We start from the raw sequence: 12,399 nt of genomic DNA on the forward strand, positions 1-12,399 counted from the left end.
CTTAATGATTATATAAATCTTAATTTTTCCAGGACATCCAAAAGAGGCCCCAGATCTGCTGCAGATGCTCATTTAGAAGCATCCACCTTTGAGAGAAGCTGCAGTCAGACCCGTGCTGGCTAATTAGGTCTCACAAATGTAGTTTTTCCTCCTTTCACCCTGTCCCAGAGCTGTCCCCTGTGAATGCAGGGGGGCATCACTGTTGGTAGTCCGGGGGAAGGCACAAATGCTCTTGCCCTGAAGTGCCTCTGTCTATCAAAAGCTGAAGTTTTTCTTCTCTATGCTATAGAAACAGGTGAAGGGAAGTTTTAGGGGTTGTTTGCAGTGTTTCAGTTTGATGTTTTAGAGCAAGTGTGTTCACCAGCCACCAATTTTATGTGAGTTAACGGTAAACACTGATTAAAATTGAGGGTTATTTTAGCAAGGAGAGGAGTTAAGTTCTCAGTTGCAGAACTGGAAATACAGCTGCAAAGAGCAAAGCATAAAACCACTAGAGCAAAGACCTGGGTCCTACATGACATTTCTTCTCATTCTCTTCCTGCCACTGGGATTTCTCCTTAGGCATTTGTTACTAAGACAGCAGAAGACCCTGCTCGGCAGGGATCTGCTACTGAAATGCTTTTATCTCCGGGACTTTGACTCTCACGGATGCTCAGATATTTTATTTTGGCTTTTGAATTTCAAAACACATCTCCAGAATCCATGCACAGTTGAAAATGCCTCCTCCTGATGAATGAAGAAGGATCTTGGAATAGAAATTCATCTCCTTCCCTCAGGAAGTCAACTAACAAACCATTCCCGCTGAGCTCTGCAAGTTGTACAGCTGAAAGGGTTTGTGGACATCCTTTTGATTCCTCCTGGCTCAGCCAATCTGGGCAATAACCTGAGCCTTCCCATGGTGTCGCAATAGCTTGCAATTCGTGTTCTATGAAAAGCACATCATTTCTGCAATCTTTTTTACAGTCCTTCAATTGCAGGGCTCTATACAGCAATCACGTGTGATGGATCAATGGACTAGAGGTGCCTCAGTCCCCCGTGGTGTTAAATTTAGAGTGTTGCATCACAGCCAAATATAAAACAAGCCAGAATTAACAAAGTCTGCAGGGAAAAGGTACCAGCCTTGTTTCACAACTCCTGCAGTTCCCAGCGGAGTCCACCCCACAGATCCATGTGGGCAGTAGGCACCAGACAGCCCCAATCCTGCAACCCTTCACTCACCCAGGGAGTCACGCTGACTGCAGCAGGGCTGTTCCTGCAGATGCTCTCTGTGCACCCCACAGCTGCAGGACCAGGTCAGGAAACGCAGTGTAAGGGTGGGTGGCACTTAAACCTGAAGGACAAAACCTGATCTTGTCACCGTAGGTTGTCTTTACTCTCTACGGAGCCTCTGAATGGCTCTTCATCTCATCCTGTGATGCTGGAGTGTAAGAAGGGTTTCTAGGAATATTTATGGATATAAAGAGAGATGGAGAAGGAAGATTACCAGTCTAGAAAGAAATAGGCTGAACAAGTTGAAATTACAATTGTTTTAAAGCAAGCAAGTTGAAATTACTGAATATTTTAGTGCAAGCAAACAGAATTGCTAAATTTTCACAGAAAATGAGAAGTAAAGAGGTGATGACCAGATTTGACAGGTATTTAAGTATAAAACTTGTTCCCTTCCTTGGAAAATGTGAATGACACAGATAAAGCAAGAGTCCCCTCCGTGTGAGCCCCGGGGCTCAGCAATCCCTGCAGCCTCATGTCCTCTTTCGGCGGCCGTCTGTTAGTCTCTATTTCCCCTCTCGTTCCCTCTTAGCCTGCCAGTCTAGTTGGCATCAGCTCCCTTACAGAAACACTTGCAGTCCCTTTCTGTCAGACCTCCTTGTGTCTGGGATGTCCACGTCCTTTGGCCCAGGGCTGGGACAGGATGAATTTCACGTCTAGCTGAGAGCGTGTGTGTAGCACAGAGGTCACTGCTGCCCCGGCACACGACCCTGATGATGCCAGGACGTGCTGCTGGTTCTCCCTTGCCAAACTTTAGGGCTTGGCATGGCCAGAGCAGCAGGAGAGCTGTCACAGGAGTGAAACTAGGAAGAGTGTGGCCACCTCTGTATCTCAGTCCACATCTAGTCCCCTCTGGGGTCGGTAGAAAGGACTTTTCTGCTGAAATAGTTTCCTTCTCCACCACCAGATCCTTCCCTTTCCACCCTGGCCATGGCTTCCTTCTCCCTGAGTCAGAAAATGCTCTCCTTCATGGCAACCCTCAAAGGCCACGTTCTCCAGCCTGACCCAGAGCTTTCCACTGTTTCCCACTGGGTCCCAGCAGACTGCTAGACCAGTATCCCGACATCAGATGAACCACTTGGTCCAGTTCACAGGCATTAGCTCTCTTCTGGATTCCCAAACCTTTCTGGAAGGTCTTCAAGGGCAAATACACATTATAAGTTGAAATACAGAGGCAACTGAATGAAAGGTAAAGGCCTGTGAGATGTGGAAAATCATAGGCTGTGGTTTTCCTGATATTCCCCAGATATTTTCTTTCCCGTTTGCTCTGCTATGGGGATTTAAAATTTCAGTTGTCTATTTCTCTTCCTCTTCTCACTGTTTGAGTAGGATATCAGGCTGCCCATTTGAGGTCATGTATATATGAAGAAGCTGTTTGCTCTTTCATGGATAAGAAAGAGGACAGACGACTAGAAACTGAGAATTTAAATTGATACAGTTGTGCAGGGATTGCACAGACTGCACCCTAATTCTTAGGGATTGTTTTAATGCTAAATTATCTCTATTTGATTTCATCTGATGCTCTTGGGGAGGAGTTTAAGTTATTGTTAGGTATTGGAAGCGTGAGGAAGGCAAAACTGCAAAACAGTGAGAAATCTGTCAAACATACATTTTCCTTGACACAGGGTGCCCAGAATAAACACAGGACGGGACAAAGGTCCAGTGATTTGTGTTTGATGTGGCGCCAAGGAGGGATGCGAAGCAGGCTGCAGGCCCCACGGTCCCATCCTTTCACTTCAAGGACAGATTTATCTCCTGTTCTACTTGTTTCTCTCGAAATACGATTTTTTGTTGCAACCTTCCAACTCTGTGCCTCATCCTCCCTTCTCTCCCATACAACCCCGTTGCACCCATGGTACCAAGTCACCTCTCACCCCCGCCAGCAGGGACGCCTTTTGGTAAGATTCCCTCGGCTACACCGAGTGTTTACCCGGGAACTGTGTGTGAGTGATTGCAATGGTCTGTCTTTTGTGTAGGGCTGTAGAGCCAACCTGCACTTTGTGCATTCATCGTAGGCAAGCTTAAAGAATCTGTAGATGTTGCATGAAAATAAACTGTTCTATTCGTGAATGTGACTGCTTCTCTTGAATGCAGCCGGACTTGCAGTGTACGGGGTGTTTGGGCTGGGTCAGACCTACAATAACGGCCACTAATCTGCACTATTTGTGAATCCGATGGCTTCTTTTGAGACCAGCTGGACCTACAGGTACAGGCTGTTTGTGTGTCTGGGTCAGACCTGTAGTTACAGCCCCAATTGTCACACCGGTTAAGGGATACATCCAGCCGCCCCTCGCCCCTCTAATCTGAGGACCAGCTAGAATGCAAAGGGATTCATCTCTTACCAAATTTATTCTCACCCTAAACACAACAGTTACTTTTTAGAAAACCCACAAAAGTAAGGATGTTTCTTTGTTCACATATTCCTGCATAGCCCAAGCAGCCAAGTGATGATGGGATCTGATGGGGGAGCTGGTGTGTTTGCCTCAGCATTTTGAAGGACATGGGTGCTTATGTAGATTTTGGGTCAGCCTGATGGTCCATCCAGCCATGTCCTGTCTCTGCTTACTGTCAACAGCTGTTACAAAAAGGGAAAGACTGGCATTGATGTAACTTTATCTCCCAGGAGAGCAGGAGATGACATTTCAGGTGTTGCATTTAGGAGTCCAGTGGACTTATCTTCCACAGTTTTTTTAGATTCTTTTTGAAATTGCATGCTTTTGGCCACCCCAGCTTCTGCTGACAGTGTGTTCTGGGAAAAGGGAAAACACAGCAAAACTTGGTTTTGTTTGTTCCAAAACTGTCTGCCCAAAGATTTCTGTGGATGTTCTCCATTCCCTGAGCTCTTAGAAACAATTGCTCCATCACCTTCTCGTCTCCATCTGGAGTTTCACAGACTGCCATCCCCTCCCATCATCTCTTTCCCAGGCTGAGGGCTCCTACTGTTTGCCTCCTTGCAGAGAAGAGGTTTCTCTCTCTCTTTATCCTTTTTTGTCCTCCTCAGAGCAGAACTTCACTCACCGTTTGAATATTAACTCACATCATGAGTTTATTCAGTGGTAGAGAGATGCTTTCTTTCTCATCCTTTATTCTAATATTTATTCTAATAATTCATATCATCCTATTTGCTTTTTTCAGCCAGTGCTAAGCAAAGAGCCAACCTTTTCAGAGAACTACCCACAAGGACTCCAAAATCTCTTTCCCATGTGGTGAAACAAATTTAAAGTCCAGGCACGTGAAACTTTCTAATATTGGAAATAATATCAGCTGTGAAGATCAAAGTTTGAAAAAAGATCTTCTAAGGGAACAGGGCAAAACCATTCATGGGATTTATTGTTAAAAACAAATTGATCTCCTTGTTAGGAAGGCTCAAACTGTGAACTGCTGAGAGCTGTGGAAGTCTTATGGAGGACCTTTACATTGTGCTCATCTTGTTCTTCCCAGGCATCTGATGTTGTCATTGTGCTGGTTTTGGCTGGAATAGAGTTAATTTTCTTCGTACTAGCTAGTTTGGGTCTGTGTTTTGGATTTGTGCTGAAAACAGTGCAGATAGCACGGGGATGTTTTTGTTACTGCTGAGCAGGGCTCAGACAGAGTCGAGGCCTTTTGTGCTCCTCAGCCCACCCCACCCCTGAGCAGGCTGGGGGTGCACAAGGAGTTGGGAGGGGACACAGCTGGGACAACTGACCCCAGCTGACCACAGGGATATCCCAAACCATATGATGTTGTGCTTACCAATAAAAGCCGGGGAAGAAGGAGGAATGGGAGGACATTCGGAGTGATGGCATCTGTCTTTCCAAGTCACTGTTATGTGTGATGGAGCCCTGCTTTCCTAGGGATGGCCAAGCACCTGCCTGCCAATGGGAGGTGGTGAATTAATTCCTTGTTTTGCTTTCCTTGCTCAGGCGGCTTTGCTTTACTTATTAAACTGTCTTTATCTCAACCCATGAGTTTTCTCACTTTTACCCTTCCAACTCCCCCCCCATCCCACCAGGAGGGAGTGAGCAAGGAGCTGTGTGGGGCTTAGTTGCTGGCTGGGGTTAAACCATGACAGTCACCAACAGAAATGCAACTGAAGTAGCTGGACCTTTGCTCTGAACCAGTAAAGCTATTTTATCTTCTTAACCTGTGGCTGGGAGATTTGTGAGGGCAGAGTTGAAGCTGGAAATGCTCTGCATGTGCTGGAGAAATAGCATTTGAGTCAATGTGGCCTACCCATACCTCATCAGTGTGGGGAGAAAAGAGGTTGGGACCCCAGACACTTTCTTTGTAGTCTTCAGAGAGCTGGAGCCCAGGGTATAAGTTTGGAAGCTCTAAGAGAGAGAATAAGAGAGAAGCAAATCCTAGGGCCAAGCGCTGGAGAAATGGAGACAGAAGTCCTCAAAGCCACCTGCCTTCACCTCCTACACTGAGGGCCTGGATTCTGAACCTCAGTCCAGAAATAAACTTTTAATCCTCACTGAAATCTTTATTTTGGTAAGGAGGCCTCCCACCACCTCACTTTCTTTTGTATTGACCAGCTCAGAGCAGTAGAAGCAACGAAACCCAGTAACAGGCTAAAACATTGGACGCTGGTGTCAGTAAGAAGGAAGAAGTACTGAGTACTTGCTAGCAGGTCACACTAAAGCTGGCCTCATGAAAGATCTGCCAAAGCCTATTAGCTAAGGCACATCCTGGGGGAAATCCTCTTAGAGCAGTGGAGGTGAGAATGCAGATGATATTCCTGTTCCCATCACTGCAATCGTAGAAAAATAGGGCTGGGAAGGGATATTAAGAGGTCAGTGGGGCCGTGCCCTTTATCTCAAGGGAGGATCAAGTCCATCCATGTCATATGTCACCAGGCAGACATGGTGTTAACGTGCTCTTAAAGACTCTCTGTGGTGAAGATGACACAACCTTTCCAGCCAAACAATTCCTAACCAAAATCCTCCTGGCTGTAATTTGACACATTGCTGTTTGTTGTTTTTTTTTTCCCGGGCATGAAGACAAGATTATTCCCTTCTCTGTCTTTGTGTCTTCATGTATCATGTCTTCTCAATCCACACTTCTGCAGCCTACACCAGCTACGATTTTTCTGTTTGGTCCAGCAAACCCTCCATCATCATCTCTACTAGTATGGGTGCTTATGTGTACATACATGTATATACTTGTGTGTGCATGTATGTATATTTTGATTATCATCTCAGCTTCTGGAGTTGGACAACATGGGATCAGGACTGCTGTGAGTCTGAAAGTTCTTCTAACGTAAAAGAGCTGTTGGAAATTGGCCTGTGAAAGGTGTATTTCACCTCTTCCTGTTTATACCCCAACCCTACTTATCTCTTCGTGGGCATCCCTAAAACACTGGTTCATTTTTGGCCGAGGAATTTCTAATGTGGCAGATCGCTGAACAAACCTGCAAGAGAAAAATGCAGATGGCAGATTCAGGAAGCAATCAGGAAAGAATCATCAGGGCACACAAGGTTCTTCTCTGCTTCTTTCCTTCATATGTGTTTGTCAGCCAAATCCACCCCCATCCTCACTTAGGGCAGCCCTGCGGTTGCTCTGATTTCCATCCTGTTCTCCCAAGGTCTCCTCCGCGTCTGGAGAAGTGGAGAACAAGTGAAGCACAGGCTGCTCCACCTGTAAGTGTTTTCCATCTCAGGGGACAACCTACTACAAGTAGAGGAGCCTCATTATTTAGCGAATTACCATATATTAACCTCCATCCTGGCTACCTTGGAGTGACTGACACATTTAGTTAATAATATATAATGTGCAACCCCTCAATTTTCTAGTAGGATGATCTCTGTCCTTGGAAGATTTGTAGTTCAGTGGCTGATTGCCCAAGACCAATGCCAGGAGCATCATCTGCATCTGTCTGTAGATGAGAAGTGGTGAGTTAACTCAACTGAACAAGCCTTGGGTGCAGACACCACTCTATTGTGCTTTTATGAAGGACGGTCACTTTGCTCTGGACAGGTGGTGTCTTGGGGCTGGATGGCCATCTGGCTCAATGGTTAGAGCCCTATAGCCAAGATGTGAAGCAGGACTCAAGCTGAGACTGGAAATGGGAATCTAAAGCAGGAGCAAACCGACATCAGTGATAAAATGAGGCAGAAAAAAAGAGCCAGGAGAGGACACCAAGCCCCAAAGCACCAAAGTCACCCAGGGAGAACATCAGATTGCACTTGTTACACACCAGGCTGGGATGAAGCACCCTATAGATTCCCTGCTTCCAACCCTGCCACTGTGGGCACGGCCTTGGATGGGTCAAGTGCAGTTTGGCCAGGATGGCTGTTCCCATGTGAGGAGCAAAGATGTCCTCAGAGGACAGTGCTGCTCCCATGGGAGAAGGGGGTTTGCTGATCCTGCTCTAACCAGATTTACAGCCAAGGACTTGCCTTTTTATAGGACTTACATAAACGCCTCTAGGATACCTTGCTCCACAGGTTTCTTTGGTAAGGAATCTTCTCTTAGAATAATTTTACAAAACCCATTTTCAAGATATGGTTTAAATTTCTATCCCGTCTTTAACTGCAGTGTGTTACCTGTACAGCCACAGGGTGTCTCATAATGGCTTAAGAAGACCCAAGACATTTTCTGGGTTCACATATAAAATCAACCACGTTTGGCTGTGTTCATACAGAGACCTCTTGATTCTGATACGATGACAGTTTGAAGATAGAGCAAAAAATGTGTGTTGAGCACTTCAATCCTAAAGACAAACACAGTCCTGGGATGGTTCCTTTGATTTGTTCAGCTTCTGCTATCGTTAGAGGTTATTCATCACTTGTACGAACACCCAGGATGTTCCTGGCATTGGTCACGGGTAATTAACAGGTGGTAGGAGATGGTGGTACTGGTGTAACTGGTGCTGGGACACATCATCTCTTGCTTGAGTGCTCGAAAGAGAAAACCTCTGTCTCTCTCTTTCCAGGCTTCTTCCTGTAAGGAGGTAAGATCCAGAGACCTAGAGGACATGGCAAAGTGTTCATCCTGCCCCTCTGGTTTATTTGTCAGGGCTTTGCAGTTTGGGTATCCTGCAAATCCTTTGGCAATGATGGGAGCCAGGCTGCCCGGCTCCTGCCAGGATAAGACCAGTTATAACAGTTGGGCAGGAGCAGCATCGAGCAGAAGACATTTAAAAGGAGGCATTTGGTGGTTGAAATGGGTCAGATATCTGCCCCCCAATCTTGTCTTCAGGGCTTAACTGTAAGAGGACAGGCAGTGCCATGGTTAAGGCCCCAAGACATGGGATGGGGGGTTCAGGTCTCAGCTTTGCGATGCAGTCTTCCTGCAACCTGGAGCAAATCACTTGGGTCTAGATGCAACAAGGATCTGGGCCACAGGGTCATGTTTATTCTCGCTCTGTGGCCCCGTGATACTCACGGTCTCAGGTTGACAGCAGCCCAGCATCAACCAAGGGGTTAAAGGAGCTCCCACTCCATCTCTCCGGGGATTATGGAGCGTATTTACTTGTTAAGTGCTTGGCAGTTCTTGGAAGCAAGACACACAGTGGGATTTGTAGGTAATGTCATGGGACCGACATAAAATACAGCGTGGAAATATCTGTAACCCAGCTCATTCCCTCATCTGAGGGACACGCTGTGACTCCAGCAACTGGGTGCATAGTGATACCGAGTCTCTCCAATCGAGATTTCGGGTTGCCAATGAGTAAAACGAGGTGCTTAGCCTTGCTAGGAGATCCGTGCAGCAGCTTAAAGGATCTCCTTTTCAGCAGGTCGAAGCTAAGCACTTCGTAAACACTTTCGAAAATCCTGACCTGACAGTATTTCCTCGGTGGAAGGATCCTATAGCATAGTTTATGCGCTCTTGGCAGTGCAGGGTTGTTCTCCCAGTTCAAAGTCCTCTGTGATGTGGAGGGGAATTCCTCTAGCATCCACATGTACCCTTGGCCATGAATTGTTTGTTTGCAATAAAAGCAACCAAGTTCTGTGCTTGCAGACAGGGGTGCTTTTTTTTTTTGCTTTTTTTTTTTTTCTGTGCATGTTTGTTTTTTTTTTCTTCTGGGCATGCATTTTCTACAAGCATTTCACAAATCCATTTCAAATCAGTGCTTTCTTCATGCAATTTTCAGTGCGCCTTGAGTTGCTCATTGAAAGCATGTCTGAGCTGCTTTTTGTTGGCCTCATGATCTAATGAAACATGAATCCGTTCAGCTCACAGGCATCATTTTGTACGCCTACATCCACAGCGTTGACTCATGACTACCTGGCTTTACCGATGTTTCCCCTCCTGATAAATGCAGGCTGCATTTTGAACATCTCATGCTGTCTGAAGCACGTGAGACCCCCCCGTGCCCCTGGGATGTGGTGGCTCAGCATCTCCGAGTGGGTTCAGGATAGGACACGGGCAGGAGTAACACTAGGAACAAGCTTAAAAAAAACCAGACCAACCGTATCCAGTATTTCTTTAAATCCAACATATTTCCACCTGCCTCATGCAGCACGTTGATCACTGCAGGTTATTTCTCTGCTGGTGGGGTTTTTTTAATATCCTGAACGAGGCAGTCTGCCAAAATCCTGTATCAGATGGTTCTTCCCACAAAGGCTGTGTGAAAAGGTGATCGCAGGTGATGGCAGATGCAGAAAAGCAGCTCATTGGCTTCAAATCAGACAGAACTAAAAGATTACCCCCCCCAAAAAAAGTGTCCACATTCCTGGGGAGACTTCTGGGTTTTGTTGATTTTTAAATGCTTTAAATGGTTTTGAAAGCAAAGTGATGGGTTTCAGATGTATTTGCATTTTTATTTCCTTTCTTGAAAAGGCAAAGGCTCTGCGGCGGGAGGGAGGGATGTTTAACATACCACATTTTGGGTTGTTGCTGAATTAAAAGCAGGAAATCTTTCCCTGAACAGAAAACAACACATTTTTCTAGTTGTTTGCCACAACAGCAAGCAACCTTTTAACCCCATTCCCAGAGCAGTAAAATAATTTTGCGGGACTAGAGCTACAGAAGGGAGGGAAAGAAAAAAAAAAAAAAAAAAAAGGGCATTTTTCTTGGCTTTACTCGTCTTGAGGAATTAGTCTGTATTTTGTATTCTTCAGTCGTTGGAGGTTTTCTTCTGAGACTCATGATCTGAACCCGTTAAGTAAAGCAAATCCAGATTAGAGCCTTTTGCATCAGAAATACTGGGAAGATCATGAGGGAAGTGGTTGGAGGAAGAGACAGGCAGGAGGACAATACCGAATCACTACACTTTTATTTTTGACTGTATTTTCCAATCTGGAATTTCCATAAAAGTTCCCAAAAGGCTGAAATTTGAAATTTCTGCGAGAGAGGCAACGAATTTATCTCTTTTCCTTGGCTTGTTTCTCAAATCAAAACCAGTAGCAGAAACAGGGGGGTGGACATGATGGAAGGAAACATGCTGTGTTGTTTTAGCTTTAAATGATCTTTATTTTGGGGTGACAGTTTAGGTGCCCCCCAGTCCTAGCATTTGTGCCTCCAGCTGACCCAGTCCCAAGCTGCAGAGTCCAAACCCAAATGTAGTTTGGTTTGACTGACTGATCCGGGCACTCCTCTGTTGTTTTTTTTTTAAGTTTTCTCCTGCCCTGTGTTACATCAGAGGAGTTTTAATCCTCCAAATAGCTCTGTGCGAGGCTGAAATAGGATAAAAGTTTCTCATCTTATGACATTGCACTCAGAGACAGCTTTGGCCTCTCAAGATGAGACCTCTCATCACACTGAGCCCCCCGAATAGCCCCAGCTGTAAGGACACCTATGAATTATTATTCTTGATGTCACACGTAACCCAAGCCCAGGTGCTGACCTCTCCAGGGTTATATAGGTCCCTGAGGGATTAAGAACACGTTCCAGTGTGTGAAATAAAACTGAACTCAAAGGAAGCCAATTATATATAACCAACACACCCCTCTGACCCCTCTTCTCCAGTACTGCGGTCTTCCTTTGCATTTGGGTCTTGCATGCCCCTGACCACCCCATCAGCCCTCAAACAGCTCCAACGTACTCCTCCTCATTTCTCCCTGGGATTTTTTCCTGACCACCCCTTTTCTGCCTTTTCTCTGTTTCAGGATGGCATCACCAGTCAGGAAGTTGAGGGGCCATCCCACCTCCGAAGTAGGTGTGTCTCTGGCATCAGAGGCATCGCCATGCCAGGTCCCCGAAGGGGAAGAAGACTAAGGCCTCTGTGGACAATACACACCTTCTAATGCGGCTTCTCCATCAGGTTTGGGCAGAGTCATGTCACTCCTACAGACCCAGCCCCTCTTGTCTGTACCAACACTTGCCATCCTTGTCCATGCCATGGACCGAACCTTGCAACCTGCTCATTTCCTGCAACCCCACAATAACACCACATCCAATCACCCATTCGACATCTCCTCACCCAACAACAGCACCTTTTTTTTCCTTTTCTCATCGTCTCAAGATCTTGTCTTTACTCCTGGAGACCTCCCCCATCCTAACAGCACACTGTTGCTGCGTCTCTGGGGACATCCCCATCGCTCCCCTCCAGCACTGATCCCCATCAGGATGTTTGCAGAAGGTCATGACGATGTTGCTGGGACCTGTGGGTGGTATGGCCAATAACAGGGAAGGAGAGGATAGTGTAAGAAAAAACAACTGGACTTAGAGTAAAGCTTGGATGGTGATGAACAACGAAAAGGCGTGAGACAATTATTTTTATTTTTCTGGTGCCTGCTTAGTCACCTCTGTCCTTAATTATGGACAAAAAGAAAAGTCTATTAATAGAAAGCAAGCAAGAAATCATAGCAAGTGACCTGCTTTATTTGACTGGATTAAGTGTGGAATTACAGGAGTGTTTAGAAATGTCGATAAGGACTCCATCAAACTCTTCCCTGTTGCTGCTTGTTTTCTGGGAATGGGAGGGATTTGCAGTGGGCCATTCAGATTAAGAATCTGGTGGAATAGTTTGATCAGGCCAGGAGGAAAGGTATAAAAGAAAATAAAACGCAATGGTGACCCTGGTATTGTCAGTTGAGAAACAGGTCTGTGTGTTTTCCTTGTTAAATGGAACTCTTGCAGCTGCGGTCACAAAAATCCCAGGTGCAATGAAGTGCACATGCTCTGCAGGATTTTTGGTGGCTCCTTGGAGGTGGGGAATGGGACGTGGTGAAGAGAAAGAGAATAGAAGGGAGAAAGAGAGAAGAA

The sequence above is a fragment of the Athene noctua genome, chromosome 1 (assembly GCF_965140245.1).
Source record: "Athene noctua chromosome 1, bAthNoc1.hap1.1, whole genome shotgun sequence".
Lineage (NCBI taxonomy): Eukaryota > Metazoa > Chordata > Aves > Strigiformes > Strigidae > Athene > Athene noctua.